Source organism: Leucoraja erinacea, chromosome 7 (assembly GCF_028641065.1).
Source record: "Leucoraja erinacea ecotype New England chromosome 7, Leri_hhj_1, whole genome shotgun sequence".
NCBI classification, from domain to species: domain Eukaryota; kingdom Metazoa; phylum Chordata; class Chondrichthyes; order Rajiformes; family Rajidae; genus Leucoraja; species Leucoraja erinaceus.
The window spans coordinates 37,806,864-37,830,074 of record NC_073383.1 but is presented as its reverse complement, the minus strand read 5'-3'; positions in this window follow the sequence as shown (position 1 = coordinate 37,830,074).

The window sequence follows — 23,211 nt, the reverse complement described above, 5'->3', positions numbered from 1 at the left end:
CCATCTGGCTAAAGAAGACAGGTTCAGTGATCTCAGTTTTCCCGTCCTGAAATGAACAATCATCTCCTTGGTCTTGCTAATGTTACGAGCAAGTTCTGGGATCATTCAATCAGATTATTGATTTCCCTTCTGTACTTTGATTTCATTATCCGTTATTTGTCCACCAATGCCGGTATTGTCAGCGAATGCAAAAGGTGGCATTGAAGAGCCGTGTCTGGCTATAGTCTGACTCAGTACAGGGAAATACGTTGTGCCAAAGATTATGCCATCGCGTAGACTGATCGTTGCATGAAACTAAACTTGAAATATTATCCAGGAAATGTAGTTTTATGGGTCTAAAAATGACTCAGGCTATACTATATATAGATACTTGTGTCTATGTGTGTGTATGTGTGTGTCTGTATGTGTCTGTCAGGCCTGGTAGTGATGTGGGTACAAGAGTGCAGTTACCTCACTTTGCCACCTGGTGACAATCGACTATATTACAACTCAATAACTGATATAACAACATTGAATGTGTGATATTGACAGAGAATCACAGAGACAGAGAATTATTAGGAACAACCAAACATTGACCACCAACAGGAAATAATATCTAGTTTTTCATATAATGCAGTTATATGTATGTGAAATGATTAATTCTGGTAATAATGTCATAGAAAATAGGTGCAGGAGTAGGCCATTTGCCCCTTCGAGCCTGCACCGCAATTCAATATGATCATGGCTGATCATCCAACTCAGTATCCTCTGCCTGCCTTCTCTCCATACCCCCTGATCCCTTTAGCCACAAGGGCCACATCTACCTCCCTCTTAAATATAGCCAATGAACTGGCCTCAACTACCTTCTGTGGCAGAGAATTCCACAGATTCACCACTCTCTGTGTGAAAACTGTTTTTCTCATCTCGGTCCTAAACGATTTCCCCCTTATCCTTAAACTGTGACCCCTTGTTCCGGACTTCCCCAACATCGGGAACAATCTTCCTGCATCTGGCCTGTCCAACCCCTTAAGAATGTTGTACTTTCTATAAGATCCCCCCTCAATCTTCTAAATTCTAGCGAGTACAAGCCGAGTCTATCCAGTCTTTTTTCATATGAAAGTCATGCCATCCCAGGAATCAGTCTGGTGAACCTTCTCTGTACTCCCTCTATGGCAAGAATGTCTTTCCTCAGATTAGGAGACCAAAACTGTACACAATACTCCAGGTGTGGTCTCACCAAGGCCCTGTACAACTGCAGTAGAACCTCCCTGCTCCTATACTCAAATCATTTTGCTACGAATGCTAACATACCATTCGCTTTCTTCACTGCCTGATGCACCTGCATGTCTACTTTCAATGACTGATGTACCATGACACCTAGGTCTCGTTGCATCTCCCCTTTTCCTAATCGGCCACCATTCAGATAATAGTCTACTTTCCTCCTCTTACCACCAAAGTGGATAACCTCACATTTATCCACATTATACTGCATCTGCCATGCATTTGTCCACTCACCCAACCTATCCAAGTCACACTGCAGCCTCCTAGCATACTCCTCACAGCTAACACTGCCCCCCAGCTTCATGTCATCCACAAACTTGGAGATGTTGCATTCAATTCCCTCGTCCAAATCATTAATATATATTGTAAATAGCTGGGGTCCCAGCACTGAGCCTTGCGGTACCCCACTAGTCACTGCCTGCCATTCTGAAAAGGACCCATTTGCTCCTACTCTTTGCTTCCTGTCTGCCAGCCAGTTCTCTATCCACAACAATACTGAACCCCCAAAACCGTGTGCTTTCAGTTTGCATACTAATCTCTTATGTGGGACCTTGTTGAAAGCCTTCTGAAAGTCGAGATATAACACGTCCACTGGTTCTCCCTTATCCACTCTACTAGTTACATCCTCGAAAAATTCTATAAGATTCGTCATACATGATTTACCTTTCATAAATCCATGCTGACTTTGTCCAATGATTTAATCATTTTCCAAATGTGCTGCTATCCCATCTTTAATAACTGACTCTAGCATTTTCCCCACTACCGATGTTAGACTAACTGGCCTGTAATTCCCCGATTTCTCTCACCCTCCCTTTTTAAAAAGTGGGGTTACATTAGCTACCCTCCAATCCTCAGAATCTAAAGAGTTTTGAAAAATGATCACTAATGCATCCACTATTTCTGGGGCTACTTCCTTAAGTACTCTGGGATGCAGCCTATCTGGCCCTGGGGATTTATCAGCCTTTAATCCATTCAATTTGCCTAACACCACTTCCCGGCTAACCTGGATTTCACTCAGTTCCTCCATCTCATTTGATCCCCGGTCCCCTGCTATTTCCGGCAGATTATTTATGTCTTCCTTAGTGAAGACAAAACCAAAGTAGTTATTCAATTGGTCTGCCATGTCCTTGTTCCCCATGATCAATTCACCTGTTTCTGACTGGAAGGGACCTACATTTGTTTTAACTAATGTTTTTCTCTTCACATATCTATAGAAACTTTTGCAGTTTTTATGCTCCCTGCCAGTTTTCTTTCATAATTTATTTTCCCTTTCGTAATTAAGCCCTTTGTCCTCCTCTGCTGGACTCTGAATTTCTCCCAGTCCTCTGGTAGGCTGCTTTTTCTGGCTAATTAGTATGCTTCATCTTTTGTTTTTAAATTATCCTTGATTTCCCTTGTCATTCACGGATGCACTACCTTCCCTGATTTATTCTTTTGCCAAACTGGGATGAACAATTGTTGTAGTTCATCCATGCAGTCTTTAAATGCCTTCCATTGCATATCCGCAGTCAACCCTTTAAGAATCAATTGCCAGTCTATCTTGGCCAATTCACGTCTCATACCCTCAAAGTCACCTTTCTTTGAGTGCAGAACCCTTGTTTCTGAATTAATGATGTCACTCTCCATCCTAATGAAGAAGGCAACCATATTATGGTCACTCTTGCCCAAGGGGCCACGCACAACAAGACTGCTAACTAACCCTTCCTCATTACTCAATACCCAGTCTAGAATAGCCTGCTCTCTCGTTGGTTCCTCTACATGCTGATTTAGAAAACTATCCCGCATACATTCCAAGAAATCCTCTTTCTCAGCACCCCTGTCAATTTGATTCACACAATCTTTATGTAGATTGAAGTCACCCATTATAACTGTTTTACCTTTGTTGCACGCATTTCTAATTTCCTGTTTGATGCCATCCCCAACTCAACTATTACTGTTAGGTGGCCTGTACACAACTAGCGTTTTCTGCCCCTTAGTGTTTCCACATCCACCAAGCTAATGTCCTTCCTTTCTATTGCTTTAATCTCCTTGCTAACCAGTAACGCTACCCCACCTCCTTTTCCTTTCTGTCTATCCCTCCTGTATATTGAATATCCCTGGATGTTCAGCTCCCAGCCTTGGTCACCCTGGATCCCAACTATATCATATTCATTAATAACTATCTACACATTCAACTCATCCACCTTATTACAAATGCTCCTTGCATTGAGACAAAAAGCCTTCAGGCTTGTTTTTACAACACTCTTACCCCTTATACAATTATGTTGAAAAGTGGCCCTTTTTTATTTTTGCCCTGGATTTGTCTGCCTGCCACTTTTACTTTTCACCTTGCTACCTATTGCTTATACCCTCATTTTACAACCCTCTGTATTTCCGCTCATGCTCCCATCCCTTGGCCCCATTAGTTTAAATCCTCCCCGACAGCACTAGCAAACACTAACCCAAGGACATTGGATCCATTCCAGCCCAGGTGCAGACCGTCCTGTTTGTACTGGTCCCACCTCTCCCAGAACTGGTTCCAATGCCCTAGAAATTTGAATCCCTCCCCCTTGCACCATTTTTCAAGCCACGTATTCATCTGCAAGATCCTCCTATTTCTACTTTGACTAGCACGTGGAATCCAGAGATTATTACCTTTGAGGTCCTACTTTTAAGTTTATCTCCTAGCTCCCTAAATTCACCTTGTAGGACCTCATCCCTTTTTTTACCTATATCGTTTGTGCCAATGTGCACCACGACAACTGGCTGTTCACCCTCCCCCTCCAGAATGTTCTGCAGCCGCTCAGTGACATCCTTGACCCTGCACCAGGGAGGCAACATACTATCCTGGAGTCTTGTTTGTGGCCGCAGAAACGCCTATCTGTTCCCCTTACAATTGAATCCCCTATTACTATAGCTCTTCCACTCCTTTTCCTCCCCACCTGTGCTGCAGGGCCACCCATGGTGCCATGAACTTGGCTTCTGCTGCCTTCCCCTGATGAGCCATCTCCCCCAACAGTATCCAAAATGGTATATCTGTTTAGGGGGGAGATGACTGCAGGGGACTCCTGCACTACCTGCCTACTGCTACACTGGCTAGTGGTCACCCGTTCCCTTTCTGTCCGCTTATTTTTTACCTGCGGTGCGACCAACTCACTGTACGTGCTATTCACGACTTTCTCAGCATCATGGATGCTCCAGTATGAATCCAACCGCAGCTCCAATCGTTCAATGCGGTCTGCCAGGACCTGCAGCTGGACACACTTCCTGCACATGTAGTCCCCGACCATATCCCTGATCTCCCACATGTTGCAGGATGAGCAAACCATGGGGCCGATCTCAACCACCATGGCTTACCCCCAAATTAAATCAACTCACTCCCACTATAATATTTGACTCCCCATTTAGAACTTGGATAATCCTGTGCAGGTTTTAAAATGAGAGTTTGGCCTGCAGGGTTAAGCATCGGACTGAAGAGCAGTGAGGAAGAAATCAGTCTGGCAATACCCTCACTAATAACTGCACAGCATCCCATAGCAATATTTTTTTATTGCACTTGCGCATAATTACCCACAGAGGTACCATCTGTGCTCCCAGAGCCTGACCTACCCAAAAAAGAACATGCCAACCATTCATTCTGCCCTCCCATGGGAATGAATGGCAAGCAAGCTGGGCCCCTATTCCCTTTGGATATAACCAGGTCACCCAAATTTTCCATCTGGTGCCAGTTAAATAAGATGGCACTGCCCTGAATTGCCAGCCCTTTCACGTAGAATGGATCAATGGTATCACATATCCTTGGCAATCCCAGCAAGGAAACACATCAATACGATTTTTTTTCTTCCTTGCTGCCTTGTGTTCCAGTAGACCCTTAATGAGCACTAATCTTTCTCTGGTGGGGGAATGACTTCCAATTTGACGTCTCATACTGGGATTAACCATCTCTTCACAAGTTAATTCATCTGTACAACTTTAAAAACCACAGCCTCACCATCTGACATTCTACATATCTGTAAGGTCTCCCTGTCTTACCTCGTTCACTTTTAACTTCTTTCAGGACAAATGAGCACAGTTGGGGACTAGAGGTTGTCAGTGAGAGGGGAATCCTGCTCCAACTCCATTAACAAGTGTGTAGATTACATCATATTGCAGGCCAACTCTCAAATGAAGACAAGATGGAGCATAGGAAGGAGAGATAGCTTAGTAATATAGTGTCAAGACAATATGCTCTCCCACAATATGCTCTCCCACATACCTGCCAGCTTTTGGTCACTCCATTTCTCCTCACTTATGCACTTGGTACAAGCAATATTTGGGGAATTGAGCTATGGCTGGAATGAGCATAAGTCTCTGCATAACCTTCACAGTGCCTGCCTGTCCCTTACATTGCTGAGTTTTCCTGTGATCAAACTACAGACCTCTAGGAACTCACAAAGATTCCCGCAGTGAACTGTTGCCCACGATCTGGAATCAACATCTCAGGGATGCTACATCTAGAAAACTGTTCTTTGAGTCTGGGAATGATTTCAATGAGTGGGAGTTCTTCAAAAGGTTTGTCTCCCCAAAACTTGAACTACTTTTATTTGACTGCAGATACATTTTCGCATCCAGAATGAAAGCAATCTGTGTCAGCATTGGCCCAGGATCCCTCTGAGACCTGTGTAGAAAGGAAGTGCAGAAACTGGTTTAGAGAAGATGCGGGTCTGAAGAAGGGTTCTGACCCGAAACATCAGTCATCCTTTTTCTCCATAGATGCTGCCTGGCCTGCTGAGTTACTCCAGCACTTTGTGTCCCTCTGAGACCCGGTGAGAGTGACCTACTTTAAATGCTTCTTTTTTCTTCACATGGTCCCTGATCTCCCTACTCATCCCTGGTTCCAGATGTGAGCGATGAACATATTTGATCTTATTGTACTGTCATAGCTTGGGAAGAGTTATTATTCTGCCTCTGATGATCAGGTCTCTCTCTTCATGGTCTATTCATCTCCCACTAAGGGACAGGTTCAACCTCACTTTGTGTCATTTTCCATCCTGTCTGAAAAACCGACTTTAGCAATAGCATTATATCATCTTGATTTATAGCTTCTTAATCTCCTGCGTCAAAGGATGAAAGAATTAATATATCTCCCCATTTTTATTGTCTCAAGTTCAATATTCTTGGCAACTCGGTCCCCGGGGAAAAGCTGTGAATGTGTGTGTAGGCTACGTGCATGTCTTCTGTTCAATAAATCTTTGTTGCTTATATCCGCCAGCAATCTCCGCAACCTCATTGCTGCCCGGTGCAGGGGATTGCCAGGTGATCATAAAGCATGTTTCATTTTCCTGATATTTGGCAATGAAACATTTCCCAGACCAAAGATCACACAAGGTGCTCGTTTATGATTTGTGTGCAACCCATTTTGCATCTGATAAACCTCTGCTCATGTGTGGCATTGGCGGATTATTCAGCAAGATCATCGCTCCAAGACATTCTTTGATATCCTTGCATGACCATGAGCGAGCCGGATGTCTAGAGCGAGGTGGACTGCTGAGAACAATGGGGGTGAGAAAGTTTAAAGATTTAAAAGTTATAAAATAGATCCAGCTGTAGATTTAGAAGCAATAAAATGGATGCTTTCACCTTTCTCCTATTACACTAGCAAGGCTAACAGAAATGTTTTCGCCCTTCTTCCATCACACTGGTGAGATAACAGCACAAATACATGAATGTTTATAACAGAGAAAAACAACCAAGGGTATGTTCAGACTCTTGGCTCCTACGCTTTGCTCTATAAGATTATAATGTGCATCAATTAGGTTAAAAAAAACAAATGCTTGATCTGCAGAAAAATAGTTTCTTCAGCATGACCATATTACCTCTTTGTGTGGGGATAGAGTGACTCTGTATAGCCTATTTTACATACTGTAAGAGTGTCGACCGCACCCGCCTGGGCAAAATAAAGATTTCACTACTTGATTACTAATTTTATTGCGTTTTTGTCTGTTGGAAGTGAAATGAACCTTAACAGGGGGATGAGGGGAGCTCTGAGCATGATGGGAGACCCAGTGGACAGGGGGAAATGCCGAGATGGTAGTGGGAACCAGGGAAGGGGGTTGGGGGCCTGCTGTCATGTGCGGAGGCAGGCAATATAGATAGGATTGTTCGGTACTTGTAGATCAGTGTCACATGCTATGAGTTATACTGTGGCTCCGCCCAAAGGTTTAATAGAAAGCCTTTTTCCCTTTCTCTCTCAGTCTTGAGCTGGATGTTCAGATGAAGTTACCTATGCTGAATTGCTAATAAAAGTCTTTGGATCCTAATCACTGTGTGTGAGTTATGTCAATCCAACATAGTGTCAGAAAACGCAGACTCACTCCCTGCCTAATTACATTGCATTTATTTATTTATTTATTTATTGTGCAGTATATGTTTTACCATGGCCTCTTCTCTCAGAAAACCAGAACCTTTGGTGTTTGATGAAGACCTTGCTGAACGGTGGTGCATATTTGAAGAAGATTTCACCATTTATATACATGCAGCTCACCCGGCTGGTGCTCCAGCTGTACATGCCTCTATTCTCCTCAACCTAGCCGGCACAAAAGCTGCTCGGCGTGCCAGAAGATTTCATTATGAACCAGCTAGGTTTGATCAGGCTGGTGTCCGGATTGTTCCTGCTGAGTTCATCCAGGACCCCGACTGCCTGCTAAACAAATTTCAACAGTTATGTGAGTTACGTAGTAATCTAGTAATGGAGACATTTTTTTTTTTTTGTGAAGCCAAAGACATGGCGAACCGGTTGAAACATACGTTAGTGCTTTGAAACACATTGCCAGTAGATGTGCCTTTGGAGATTTATGTGACACCCTAGTTCGTGACCATTTGGTCTATGGTATTCTCAATGATAAATTATGCGATGAGCTGCTACGCGATACTGAACTCACTCTGGAGACTGCTGAAAACCACTGATGCTCATGCTAAAATCTTGGGACATGGCCCCCACTCTGCCCACGATGTTAATGTTGCCGGCACACTTTATCAAGCTTCTTGCCAATTTCCTCAAGTGCCCTACAGGTCTGCCGTTAAACCTATATACAATTGTTTAAATTGTGAGGGTTCGCATGTTGCTGCCCATGACCATTGCCTGGCTTATGGAAAGCTTTGTCACTTCTGTAAAAAATGCAACAATTTTTTCCGATACTGCCACTCAGGTAGCAACAGAGTTCAAACAAGACAATCTGTTAATTCACACAACCATGGGAACATGGACTCTGAGCACTCTCAAATGGCCCCCGTCGCTGACCCCTCGGATTGGGTTTCGCCCATGGTCATGGCAACAAAGAAGAACAAGGATGAAATACGGATTTGCATCAATCCCAAGAACAAACACACCCATTAAGCGACCACACTATCTCATGCGCACAGTAGACGAGATTGCAGCGCAGGTGGCTGAAGCAACTGTATTCACAGTACTAGATGCCAAGAGTCAATTCTGGCAGATTCCTCTGGAATGCAACTCCTCCAAGTTAACTACCTTCAGCACACCCTTCAGGCGATACAGATTCCTTCACATGCCTTTTGGCATAAGCTCTGCTAGTGAAGTATTTCACAGGCTATGGAACAATTGTTTGCAGGTTACCCGTGCTCCATTGTAGTAGATGATATCCTCGTTGCTTGACGAACTATCCAAGAACACGATGCTAATCTAACAAAGGTCCTGGACTGCGCCAATGTAATCAACCTCAATAAACCCTCAAAAATGCAAATTCAGAGTAAGTGAGGTGAACTATGTCGGCCATGAGTTCACTAAATATGGCCTAAAAACTGATCTGGCAAAAACCATTGCTACAACGAGTTACCAGCACCCACAAACATGCTTAGTCTGCAGAGATTCCTTGGCATGGTAAACTACCTGAGTACATTTATTCCGAACTTCAGTGAAACGTCAACCCCGCTGCGCCAGCTTAACCACAAAGACACTGTTTGGGTCTGGCATGAGCAACAGCAGAAGGGATTTGACACTCTTCAGCAGCAAATGTCTTATGCCCCTACTCTCGCTTATTTTGATCCTAAAGACCGGTCACACTGACTTGTGACGCTTCACAACAAGGACTAGGCACAGCATGTCTTCAAGATGACAGTAGCGGCAGCAAGCCTGTGGTCTATGCCTCGCTCACCATGACTGACACACATCAAAGCTACGCCCAAATTGAAAAGGAGCTGCTAGCAGTCATTTTCGCCTGCAAGATAATGAGTTTATCTTCGGACATACGGTCATGATGGAAATTGACCACCAACCCCGGGTCAGCATCTTTAACAAACTGATTCATGCCGCTCCAGGGCGCCTTCAACGGATGTTGCTTCAACTTCAAAAGTATGGCATTATTCTGACCTACAAACATGGTAAGGATATGCACCTGGCTGACACCCTCTCGCGTGCTCCCCGAAAGACCTGCAAGGGTCCGCCCTCACCAGATGATGACACCTTGTAATAATGACTGTGTCTTTTATTCCCTCATCCTGTGTGGAGGACCTGGTTGCCCATACTGCTGCTGACAGTACCTTATGGTCGCTCACCTCTGTCATTAAGAGCAGCTGGCCTGACAAGCATTACAATGTACCGCTTCCAGTTTGGCCCTTCTTTGCCGTCCGTGATGAACTAGTACTACAAGATGGTATTATCGTAAAAGGCCACAAGGCTGTAGTCCCTGCTTCTTTACACAGCAAGTATTTTAACGCTGTCCATGCAGGGCACCCAGGCACTGAAGCAACTGTCCTATGAGCAAAAAACATGTTTTACTGGCCTGATATAGCTGAATACATTCTTGAGAATGTGGCATCCTGTGCAGTGTGTAACAGTTTGGCACCTTATCAACAAAAGCAACCACTTCTCTCACACCCAGCTCCTGCCCTCTCATGTTCTACAGTGGCAACTGATATGTTTGAGTGGCATGGCAAGCAATACCTGGTTCTTGTCGACTCGTATTCCGGCTGGTTTGACATTGATCTTCTCAGTAGCCCCATTTCTCATGGGGTAGTTCTAAAACCCGCAGATCACGGAGCTCCTTGTCAACTGCTATCTGATAACGGTAGTCAACTTACCAGCCAGCACTTCAAAGAATTTGCTGCACGCTGGGGTTTTCGCCACATCACCCAGCAGCCCTGAATATCCTCAGTTGAATGGACTGGCTGAACGGAGTGTGTGGAGTGCCAAACAATTAATGGAATGATCCTACAGAGCTAATTCCAATGTGTACCTGGACCTGCTAAACCTGCGCAACATCTTCCGCGACCCCATCTTGGGTTCACATGCTCAACGTTTATTATCAAGACAGACCCGAGCCACAGTGTCTGTAGCAGATCAGGCATTATCCCGCAGGTGGTCCCACCATCGGAAGTCCGGTCCAGGCTGCAACAAAAGCGTGACAAACAGTGGTATGACAAAACAAGCAGACTGCTGCCACCTTTAACCAAGGGGCAGGTGGTTCGTGTGCAAACCCACATAGATCATGACCATCTGAGCCACACTTATATTTGGTCAATGCTGATGGAGGCACCCACAGACGTAATAGGCAACATATCCTGCCTGTGAATGAGCCAGCTCCGCATCCGTATTATCCTGACCGTACAAGTGTACTTCTATCCACATCCAGCATCATCGGTCCGCCTGTACCAGCACAACAACCTGTTTCTGAAGCGGTTACTTTGTCAGTGGCGACGCCTCCTCCGCCTGTACGAAAGTCCCCTGTTTCGTCACCGGGAATGCCGTTTCAATCTCCGCCACCAATTATACCACCGACTCCGTCCCCAGTGGCGAAGAACGGAAATGGTTTATTTTGCACACGTGCTGGTCGTGTTTGCAAGCTCACCGTAAAGTACCTGGGGTGTATTTGACATTCCTCCAGCTTATTATCATTTACTATGCATGCCTTATTTAGTCAATAGTTTTTTATTTACATTTAATTCTTTAAGAGGGAGGGTGTAGATCAGTGCTATGAGTCATACTGTGGCTACACCCACAGGTTTAATAGAAAGCATTTTTCCCTTTCTCTCTCAGTCTTGAGATGAAGTTACCTATGCTGAATTGCTAATAAAAGTATTTGGATCCTAATCATTATGTGTGAGCTATATCAATCCAACAGTAATTTTGTAACTTAGCGCATAAACATGAAGACACTTGTGTAGTGCCTAGGTTGTATGCAAAACAAAGCATTTCACTGTACTTAAGTACATGTGGTAATAAAGTGCCATCCATTCATTCATTATAGTGTAGATCCTAGTCAAGTTGTTGGATTACTGTCAAATGCAATGAAAATCTTTGTATCACAGCACAGGCTCTCCTGTAGCTCCTTCCTTGACTAATTTGGGTTGGTTACCCATGCTCCTCCACACCTCTATTCCAAGTTCTTCTTCATCAGCTCTTCAAGTGACTCACACATCTTGTGGGCAGGACAGGAACTGCGCAGAGTAGGCAAACCCCACAAAATATCATGTCCCTGTAGCGGGATACAGTGTGGAACCACTTGCTCAAGCCGGTAATATCATAAGACTCAGAATCTCCTTTACAAACTTACCTTTTGCTGGATTTGGCATCAGACTATGTTTAGTGATCAATTGACCACAATGAGACTTCATTCTGAACTTCAACTTTTGATCGTTCAAATTTGGTTGCTTCTCCCTTCATCCTATCATTCAAATGGATTAACTCTGCCTCTTTTACTTTCATGTTCTCAGAGGATCTACTATAGTCTTTACTACATTGATTCCTTCCAACATCCAATCTTCAGGGCTGTGCTGATTCCAAATGTCACGTTCAGTGGTACCTATAGTATGGTGTGATGAAAAGGTTAAACGCAAGCTCTCCTCATCAAGTTCCATGTAACAAAACAGATTCTTTGTATCCAGCACTAATAACATGTATTATGCACAAATCTGATGTCATATTCTGCTATCTTCAAAACATAATGATTCATTTCAGACCTTTATTAAGATCTTTTAGATTTAGGTAAATTATCATCTGCTATCTTAGACTTGGAGGGCCCACAATGGTGGATGGCTGGGTATAGGATCACTTAGTGTCTCCAATCTTTTGTTAATGCATCCAAAGAACATGATTTGGGTGAAAAGAACAGAAATTGTCTGAGGATACAGGCATCGTGAAGATTTGGTGGAACAGGAGACATGCATGTAGTCACTAGACCCAGCCTAGCTTTTGTCCAGGACACAAGGGATACCGAGGAGACTGAGCTTGAGATGATCAAAATGCAGAGATACATCCATTCTGGTATGATCACCAGGTGGACTTTAACATCAAGGAGCTCACAGTCTTGGGAGAGACCGACGGGAAGCTCCAAAATCTCACGACGTTTGACTAGCCCCGACCCGAGGTAGATTGCCCGGCGAGGGGGAGCTGAGATTCTCCCCCAATGCAGGAGCATGATCGCCCCGATGAGGAGCCCCTCCGTCAGCTAAGGGAGTAGGATTGTCCCGTCAACGGAAGGTTTGAGGCCCCCGACCGCTGGAGGACAAAGAGGCGAAGAAATTGAACTTTTTTCCGCTTTCCATCACAGTGAGGAATGTGGAGGAGTTACTGTGGTGGATGTTTATGTTGAAATGTATTTTGTGTGTTCTGTTGCTTTTTGTTACTATGACTGTATGGCAAGTCAAATTCCTTGTATGTTGCAAAACATACTTGGCTAATAAAGTATTATTATGATTATGTTTCTTACATCATTTGGTGCAGAAGATTAAGAGGCTACAAATCAAGAAAATGTAATACTATGCCTCAAGTCAATTCAGTCAAGATGAAAAAAGACACGACAGGTTGAACCTGACATGTGCTACCATAACTCAATGATATTTGCCTTTTAATTCCCCTTTTCAGAAGAAAAACACCTGTGCATACATATGTGAGTTGCACGGCTGAAGTGGTCGCTTGCATTGAAGTAATCTTTATGATCCATCTGCTGTCTTTCATGATTTAAATCACCTCCCAGCTTGTTTCAATATTGCCTCAACAGCACCTGACTTGTCAATTTTAAATGCACTGCCTCAAGATTGATAATCTGTGTTAGGAAGGTATTACATGTTGTTCCTGAGTCAAGTTGAAGCATCGCAAGTTGCCCTTAGACTAACATTTTGCCCGAGGTACATCTCCTGGTGTTCCTGCCACAGAAGTGAATGCATTTGGCAGCAATTACATTGTGTTCCACTGTAGTTTAAAACAACTCTTTCCCTGTAACTGTATGGCTCAATCCATTCACTCCATGGACTTCCAGTGTCCTGTCAGAGTATGTGCTGATTGTAGAATTAATTTTTCCCAACCACTTTTTCCTGTATGCAGAGTTTTTCTTCTTTAGCTACTCATGTTGTCATCCCATAACAATTCAAGGTTTCAATGTCAGTTTATTGTCACATGTACCAGTTAAGGTACAATGAAATTTGAGTTACCATACAGCCATACTAAATGAAAGCAACAAGACACCCACATAAAATAAAAGTTTACATAAATATCCATCACAGTGGAGTCCATTTTCCTCACTGTGATGGAAGGCAATAAAATTCAATCTTCTTCTTCTTGGTCTCCCATGGTCGGGGCAGTCAAACTATCCGCAGTCAGGGCGATCAAAGCCCCCGGAGCCGACGATCGAAGGTGATCCTGTGCACACAAATAGAAGAAACTCCCATGCCGGGGCGGTTGAAACTCTCTCCGCGGCTATTCTTCACCTGCTCTTGTGTTTTGCTGTTGATCTTTCAATGTTTCGATGTGTTTTTCTGAATTAGTTCTCTTCTTGTGTAGCCACTCAATTGGTTCAGGATTTCACAAACAATACAACCTTTAATGAGCGAGTCCTTGTGATGTATTTTACACTGAAGTGAGAGCTTTATAGAAACATAGAAACATAGAAATTAGGTGCAGGAGTAGGCCATTCGGCCCTTCGAGCCTGCACCGCCATTCAATATGATCATGGCTGTTCATCCAACTCAGTATCCCGTACCTGCCTTCTCTCCATACCCCCTGATCCCCTTAGCCACAAGGGCCACATCTAACTCCCTCTTAAATATAGCCAATGAACTGGCCTCAACTACCCTCTGTGGCAGAGAGTTCCAGAGATTCACCACTCTCTGTGTGAAAAAAGTTCTTCTCATCTCGGTTTTAAAGGATTTCCCCCCCTTATCCTTAAGCTGTGACCCCTTGTCCTGGACTTCCCTAACATCGGGAACAATCTTCCTGCATCTAGCCTGTCCAACACCTTTAGAATTTTGTAAGTTTCTATAAGATCCCCTCTCAATCTCCTAAATTCTAGAGAGTATAAACCAAGTCTATCCAGTCTTTCTTCATAAGACAGTCCTGACATCCCAGGAATCAGTCTGGTGAACCGTCTCTGCACTCCCTCTATGGCAATAACGTCCTTCCTCAGATTTGGAGACCAAAACTGTACGCAATACTCCAGGTGTGGTCTCACCAAGACCCTGTACAACTGCAGTAGAACCTCCCTGCTCCTATACTCAAACCTTTTGCAATGAAAGCTAACATACCATTCACTTTCTTTACTGCCTGCTGCACCTGCATGCCTACCTTCAATGACTGGTGTACCATGACACCCAGGTCTCGCTGCATCTCCCCCTTTCCCAATCGGCCACCATTTAGATAATAGTCTGCTTTCCCGTTTTTGCCACCAAAATGGATAACCTCACATTTATCCACATTATACTGCATCTGCCAAACATTTGCCCACTCACCCACCCTATCCAAGTCACCTTGCAGTCTCCTAGCATCCTCCTCACAGCTAACACTGCCCCCCAGCTTAGTGTCATCCGCAAACTTGGAGATTCCGCAAACTTGGAGATATTGCCTTCAATTCCCTCATCCAGATCATTAATATACATTGTAAATAGCTGGGGTCCCAGCACTGAGCCTTGCGGTACCCCACTAGTCACTGCCTGCCATTGTGAAAAGGACCCGTTTACTCCTACTCTTTGCTTCCTGTTTGCCAGCCAGTTCTTTATCCACATCATTACTGAACCCCCATTATGAAATGGTTAAATTTTCTCCCTGTAACCAGTGAGACTGAGGAGAGAAATAACTTTTTCACCCAGAGTTGTGAATTTGTGGAATTTCCTGCCACAGAGGGCAGTGGAGGCCAAGTCACTGGATGGATTTAAGAGAGTTAGATAGAGCTCTAGGGGCTTGTGGAATCAAGGGATATGGGGAGAAGGCAGGCACGGGTTATTGATTGGGGACGATCAGCCATGATCGCAATGAATGGCGGTGCTGGCTCGAAGGGCCGAATGGCCTCCTCCTGCACCTATTTTCTATGAGACACAATTATATCTTTACTTTCATCTGCTCTGTTTTATATGTCAAAAACAATTCAAGATTTGGTTATTACTCTTCCTTCCATTTTTGACAACTTGCCTGGGCCTTCTGTGGCTTGGATGCTTTTATTGGTACCAAGCCTGAATCTCACAGCTTGCATTTCTTCAAGACATGTGCATGTGTTCTATCAATTGGAAAGGATCACATTGGCCATTCAGTATCCTCCTTTGAACGAGGGTCTAAATGTCATAGCTTCTTTCAGAAGCATTTCTGACATCATGTCTCATTATTTTCCTCTGATTGACTCGTGGAGGTATTGGGACTTCAGCCAGCAATGTAAAGCCAACAAATACTTGTAGATATATTTTATTGATGGCATTGCTTATCATCATTTTCTTTGCAGAGCCAGAGAGCTTCTAGAAGCCTGTACAATGCAGCATTTGACTTTATTCCAGCTGCCTATAACAGCAGTGATAAAGTGCTCCCTGGATGAGAATAATAGTTTGAGGAGACAACGTAAGGAGGAAATCAGGATTTCAAACAGGGTGCATGAGATGGCTCTGAAGAGGTGAGCAAGTGTGCACATTCACCATTTTGTAAGATCTGGACATTAGACAACTAAGAACAACTCCACTTGGCCACTGAGGTATAAGGTAACACTGGGATATTGGCAAGGGGAGTGATAGATGAGAAATCAATCTGATTGGCACCTCCACCTCTATGTTAGCTGTCATTATAGTCTGTGGCATGGCCCTTCTGCACTTCTATCCCAGAGATCTGCAAAGCATTTTATCAATCAGTGGGGTACTAACCAACATATGGGATCATGCAAGGATTACAGTGGCACAGCCATAGAGCTACCTCCTCTCAGACCTAGTGACATGGGTTTGATCTTGATCTCAGGTATTGTCCCGGTGGAGTTTGCATATTCTTCCTGTGCGCACATGAGCTTCATCTAGGGGTGTTCTCTTTCTCCCCCGCATCATAAAAGTACGCAGGTTATCAGGTTTATAGCCCTGTCCCACGGTGTGAGTTGATTCCAAGAGCTCTCCCGAGTTTAAAAAAAATCAAACTCGTGGTAAGCACGGAGAATTAACGTAGCGGGTACGTCGGAGCTCGGGGACGTCTCTTAGTGCTAACGGCAGGTACTCGGGAAGACTCGTTAATGGCAGGTAAGCACTGGAAGACTCGTGAAGATTTTTCAAAATTATGAAAAATGTCCACGAGAGCCCCGAGTACTGACGAGTGGCCATTAGCGTAAATCTCCGAGTTCGAATCAGGGCAAACTCGGGAGAACTCTTGGAATGAAAGTACCGTGGGACAGGGGTTTAATTGTCCACTATAAATTGACTGTAGTTTACATATGTGTGGAAATACAATTAATAGTTCTTATTGCGCATATGTAAAAATATGTTACCAGGACTAAATGCGTAGCAGGACAAATTACATTGTTAGGAAAAAGGATGAGGTTCAGCGGAGTGAATATAGGAAGTTAACCGAAAGGTTAAAAAGCAGGATCTAAAAGTAAGTCATCTCTAGCGTACTCTAGGTGCCACGTGCCAGTGAATGTAGAAATGGAAAGATGCACGGCTGAGGAGTTGGGGCAGCGGTTAGGGATTCAGATTTTTGGACCAATCGAATCTCTTCTGGGCTGAGCTGGAAGGGGAGCAATATCTTAATGATAGGTTTGCTAGTGCTACTTGAGAGGGATTAAACTTGTATGGCTGGGGAACATGATCCAATTGGAAGGCAGGTGGAAGGCTGGAAGTCGGTGACAACAAATTCAGTGGACAGGAGAGGCAGGATCATGGCAGGGAACAAGGAAAGATGGGTTGGAATACATTGCATTTATTTCAATGCAAGAGGCCTGACACATAAGGTGGATGCACTCCGGGACATCACCGGGTCCCCCATAATTCTGCCGTCAACACTATAATTGTAACACAATTCATCACAAAACTTCTCGATCTAGGTTGAAGCACACTCCCCACGCCTACCCCCCCCCCCCCCCCCCCCCCCCCCCCCCTCCCACACACACACCCCCCCCCCGCCCCACGTCCTCTGCAAATGGATCCATGACGCCCTGACCCATGGACAAATCGCAAAGGATAGATGACAAAACAACCTTCACAATCATTCTCGGCATTGCTGCTCCACAAGACAATGTTCTCAGCCCCTTACTGTACTCTGTATGCACTCACGCCCGTGGTCTGTGCAGTCAAATTCTGTTGTAATTCCATTTATAAGTATGCAGAAAATACCACCCACCATACTGGGCCGGATCTGAAATGACGATGAGGAAGGAGATAGTAAGTTGAGTGGCTTGGTGTCAAGACAGCAATCATTTCCTCAGTGTCATAAAAATGAAGGAACTGAGCATCGACTTCAGGAAGCGGGGATGGAGTACATGCCTCAGTTGGCATCAATGGTGTTGAAGAGGGGATGTTTGACAGCTTAGGGTTCCTAGGTGCAAATATCACCAACAATTTGTCCCGGTGCAACCACATTGATGCAATTGCCAAGAAAGCACATCTACAACTTACTCAGAAGATTAAGGAATTCGGCATATGTCCGATGACGATAATCGATTTTTACAGATGAGCCAACAAAAACATCTATAGGGGTGCATCACAGCTTTGTATGGCCAACTGCTCTGTCCAATATTACAAAGTATAATGGAGAATTGTGAATACAGCTCAGTTTATTGCACAAATCAGCAACACCCTTCCTCTCAAATACTCTACAACATCCCACACCCAACCACTCACCCCATTGACCCCCCGCCCCCCATTGACTCCATCTATACTTCATGCTGCCTCAGAAAAACATATTCAAGGATCACCTAGGTAGACAAATAATGCTGGAGAAACTCAGCGGGTGAGACAGCATCTATGGCGAGAATGAATTGGCGATGTTTCTGGTTGAGACCCTTCTTAAGACTGATGTCGGGAAGGGGGGATGGGGGGAAATAAAGGAAGTAGGCGGAGACTGTAGGACTTGTGGGAGAACTGGGAAGGGGGAGGGGATGGAGGGAGAAAGGAAGGGCTATCTAAAAGAGCTATCTATCAAGGACCACTTATTCTCCAGTCATTCTTCCTTCTCCCCTGCTCTATTGGGCAGAAGATATAAAGGCACGTACCACCAAATTCAAGAACAGCTTCTTTCCTGCTGTTATCAATCTCTTGAACGGAACTCTCATACAAAAAAACACAAAGTTCACGGAGTAACTCAACAGGTTAAGGGCCTGTCCCACTTGGGTGTCATTTGCGCGTCACACAGGTGGCGCGCGAGGATTTTGAGAATCCCAAAATCCTGGGACACCGAGCGCTACCGCGCGTCACTGCCTACGCCACCACGTCTCACCATGCACCATGCGCGCATAATGCACGCCATGCACGCATCATGATGTCCGTAAATGACGCGCAAATAACGCCCAAGTGGGACAGGCCCTTTAGGCAACATCCCTGGAAAAAGTTTATAGGTGATGTTTCAGTTTTGAACCCTTCTTCAGATTGATTGATTGTGGGGTGGGGAAGGAAAGCTGGTAGAGAGGGGCAGGGCAATGTGTATCAGGTAATAGGTGAACACAGGAGAGGGAGTGGTTGATAAGCAGAAACCCTCCCTCGCCTGTGTCCACTTATTATCTGCCATGCTTTGCCCTGCTCTTCCTCTCTTCCAGATTTCTTCCCCCCCCCCCCCCGCAACAATCAGTCCGAAAATGGGTCCCGATCGGAAACGTCACCTATCAACTCTGTCCAGGGATGCTATCTGACCCGCTGAGTTACATAAGCACTTCGTCTTTTTTGTAAACCATTATCTGCAGTTCCTTGTTTCTATATTTTCACATATGCTGAGGATGTCTTTTCGATCTCCTAATCTACCTTCATAGGGCCCTTTCACTTTTCTTTACCTGCCCTACCTCTGCAACTGCAACCTTTTACTCTGCACTCAAAACAATTCTAAACAATTTATCTTTTACTCTATCTATTGTACCTATGGCTGAATTGCACGGACAACATTAAAATTAAGATTTTCACTGTATCTTTGTAAACATGACCATAATAAACCAAAACCGAAACATCGACCTTTCCATCCACAGATCCCGCTGATATCCTCCAGTTGATTGTTGATGCTAGAAACAGCCACAGATAAATCTCTCTGCATGTTCATAGTATGACTGGAAAGCCTGCCAGAATGTTGACTTATTTTGTTGCTATTCCATCAATCTGTTTTATCAATGGCCACTGACGTGCAGTATTTGCATCCAGCTGATCAGTCTGGACAATAAAGAGCCCTTTGACAGGCTATTCCGACTGCTGAAGTAAGTACAGAAAAATGGAAACGCTCAGAGACAGAGAGACAGAGTTCACAGTTCAGCCCATAGATCTTTATGAAAGGGGAGAAGACCAGTTTGCTGACTTTGAAACTTTCTAATGGACACCCTGCCTCCAGCTAAAAACCCGTTTCCCTGCCTTCTCATGCCCCTCTGAAGTGTGATTTCTAATTATTGTACTACACGTTCTCTGATGCTGTACCATCAGAATGTGTTGCCCCCTGTGATGAAGAAACTGCCAGTGATAATTTATTGTAGGAATGCGAGATTAACATTTTAATTGTAAAAAGGTTAACGTTTTGCCTGTCAGTGATGCCTTAAAATGAGAGGCAATGTGGCTACAGGAAATCGAATTCTGTTAGCTGGTGACACCCACATCCTAGCCTCCAATGGGTATCAATCATGACAGGGCCCTACATCCTGCATCGGGATGAGTGCTATGGAGAGGAGATGGTTGCCCACTTCTTCGCAGAGTGCAGATTTGCAAAGGGAGTCTGGAGAAGGTTCCAAGGGTCACGGTTTATCCTGAACAGCTGTGTAACAGAGGACTCACTGATTTACAGTCTGTTCCCAGGGAAACATTCAGAGATGGACGTTGAGTGCTGCTGGAAGGTCATCAACTTGGTGAAAGATGCTTTTTGGTCTGCCCGAGGTTTGTTGACCTCCCAGCAGAGCACGATGTCCATCAGGGAATGTTGCCGACTGGCCTGCTCCTGACTGCAGGGGTACGTGGTGAGCTTAGTGCATGCAATGCCAAGGCCCTGTGGGGGCGGACCACAGTCTTTCTGCTGCTGGACATTGGGGGGCAAGGTGTGGTGGAGATCTCCCTCACATAAGGGAAGGGGTATCACCACAGGGGGCCACATTAGTGGCAAGGGTGCCGGGTAAAATTTGTAAACACTACATTATGACACAAGGCGTGATGAAGGCAAAATCCTTGTATGTGAATACTTGGCCAATAAACTTACTTACTTACTTACTTACAATGAATGTATGTACAGCCTCCGAGAATGTCGGAAGAATTTTTGCATAGTACCTGATTTCTATATATTCTTTACTCTGAATAAATTTACTTTGATTTTAAAAAAAGGGCCTCCTTGCATGATGTTCCCCCTCATTTTCTGCCTCTCTCCAGTTCTCTTCTACAAGTAAAGAAAAAGAGAGTTCTTGGCAAGTATTTCAGGGTAAATGTGAGGGAAGGGTTTGATGCTGCATTAAGGTACTTGTGGAAATGAGGAACTGCCCAGACAAAGAGATCTGGGTGCTCCTCACAGATGAGTTGAGATGATAATTTACTATTTGAACAAGAGGGAGGCTTTCGAGAGTTGGACTACACACATTGAGGGCAGCACGGTGACGCAGCGGTAAAGTTGCTGCTTTACAGCACCAGAGACCCGGGTTTGATCCTGACTGTCTGTATGGAATTTGTCCGTTCTTCCCATGACCTGAGTGGGTTTTATCCAAGATCTTCGGTTTCCTCCCTCTCTCCAAAGAAGTGCAGGTTTGTTGGTTAATTGGCTTGGTATAAATGTAAATTGTCCCTAGTGTGTGTAGGATAGTGTTAATGTGTGGGGATCACTGGTCAGTGCGGACTCGGTGGACCAAAGGGCCTGTTTCCGTGCTGTATCTATCTATATGCCTATAAAAGTCTCATCCTGTATGTATGTCTGTATGCTGTATGTATGTTTTGTATCTTCCACAAAACGCTTACATTTTTACAAATTCTGACACATATTTGCCCTCCCCGCAGTAATCAGGTTCACTTAAGATTTGATGCTGTATTTCATGTTATTGATGATTAAAGCCTTAAAAAAAAGCCAAATTTAACAATTTTTACTGTTAGAATCCTTCCTGCCAGCTTCCAGCACACTTTGATACAGTTGCAAGACAGGAACACTCTGAACTTTTCATCCGAATGGGATATCACAGCAAGTGCTTCAACAAGAGGGGGCGGGCCAATTGGTATTGCAATTGGAACTGCTGCGGCAGGCAGGGAAATTCAATTGGGATTTTTTATGAAGTCCACTGCTGAGGAAGGCAGGGGAGTGCTGGAATCTTACGTACGAGAATGGGTTGAGTTGAGGGACCATGCTTCCCATGGGGGCTATGGGTTAGTGGTACAATATTGCGTTGGGGAACGGGTTGCGTTGGGGGACCAGGCCTCCCGTATGACAGGATCCAACGGGTCCCAGTTGGTCTAGTATACCAATAAAAGTCTGGTCTTGTATGTCTGTATGTATGTATGTATGTATGGATGTATGTATGTATGTATGTATGTATGTATGTATGTATGTATGTATGTATGTATGTATGTTTTGTATCTTCCTCAAAATGCTACTCGCTAGCACTTAAATTTTTACATATTCTAACTCAGATTTTTTCCGACCACACTCAGCTTCACTTAAGATTTCATCCTATATTTCTCAAATTATTCATGATTAAAGTTTAAAATAAAGCCAAAACCCCCTTCTCACAGAGTCTTTTTTTCAGCAGCTTCCAATGATGATGTCACAATGCCATCTCACAGACGTCCAATCACAATGGATCTAATTTACAAATTATATCACAATGGGACATTGCCAACGATAACCACAGCTTCTCACAGAGAGCCTTCTTCCAGCAGCTTTCAGTGATGATATCACAATGCCACTCACAGTGCACCAATCACAATGGGTTCTCAAGCTGCTGAGTGCCACAATGACATCACAATGGGACGTTGCCAACGGTAACCTCAGCTTCTCACAGAGAGCCTTTATCCAGCAGATTCCAATGATGATGCAATATTTTTTAAACTTTAAAAATGCCAACTTTAACAAGATTTTTACTGTTAAAATCCTTCCTGCCACTTCCAACACACTTGGATACATAGTTGCAAGGCAGGAACACTCTGAACTTTTCACCTCAATGGCATATCATAGCAAGTACTTCAACTGGAGGGGGAGGGCCAATTGGTATTGCAATTGGAACTGCTGCGGCAGGCCGGGGAAGTGCAATTTGAATTTAAAGTCCAGTGCTGAGGGAGGCAGGGGAGTGCTGGAATCTTACGTTCGGGAACGGGTTCAGTTGTGGGATCACGCCTCCCGTGGGGCTACGGGTTAGTAGTGCAATATTGCGTTGGGGAACAGGTTGCGTTGGGGGACCAGGCCTCCCGTGTGACAGGGACCCAACGGGTCCCACTTGGTCTAGTCTCTAAACTAAAAAACAATCTTTAGGATGTAGGGCAATGTACCTCTGCACAGAAAAGTGGTACAGCATGGAAATTGATTATTTGGCACATCGGGCTGGACATTGAGTAGCCATTTACACAAATCCCATTTTATTGTCCCTACATTCCTATTAACTG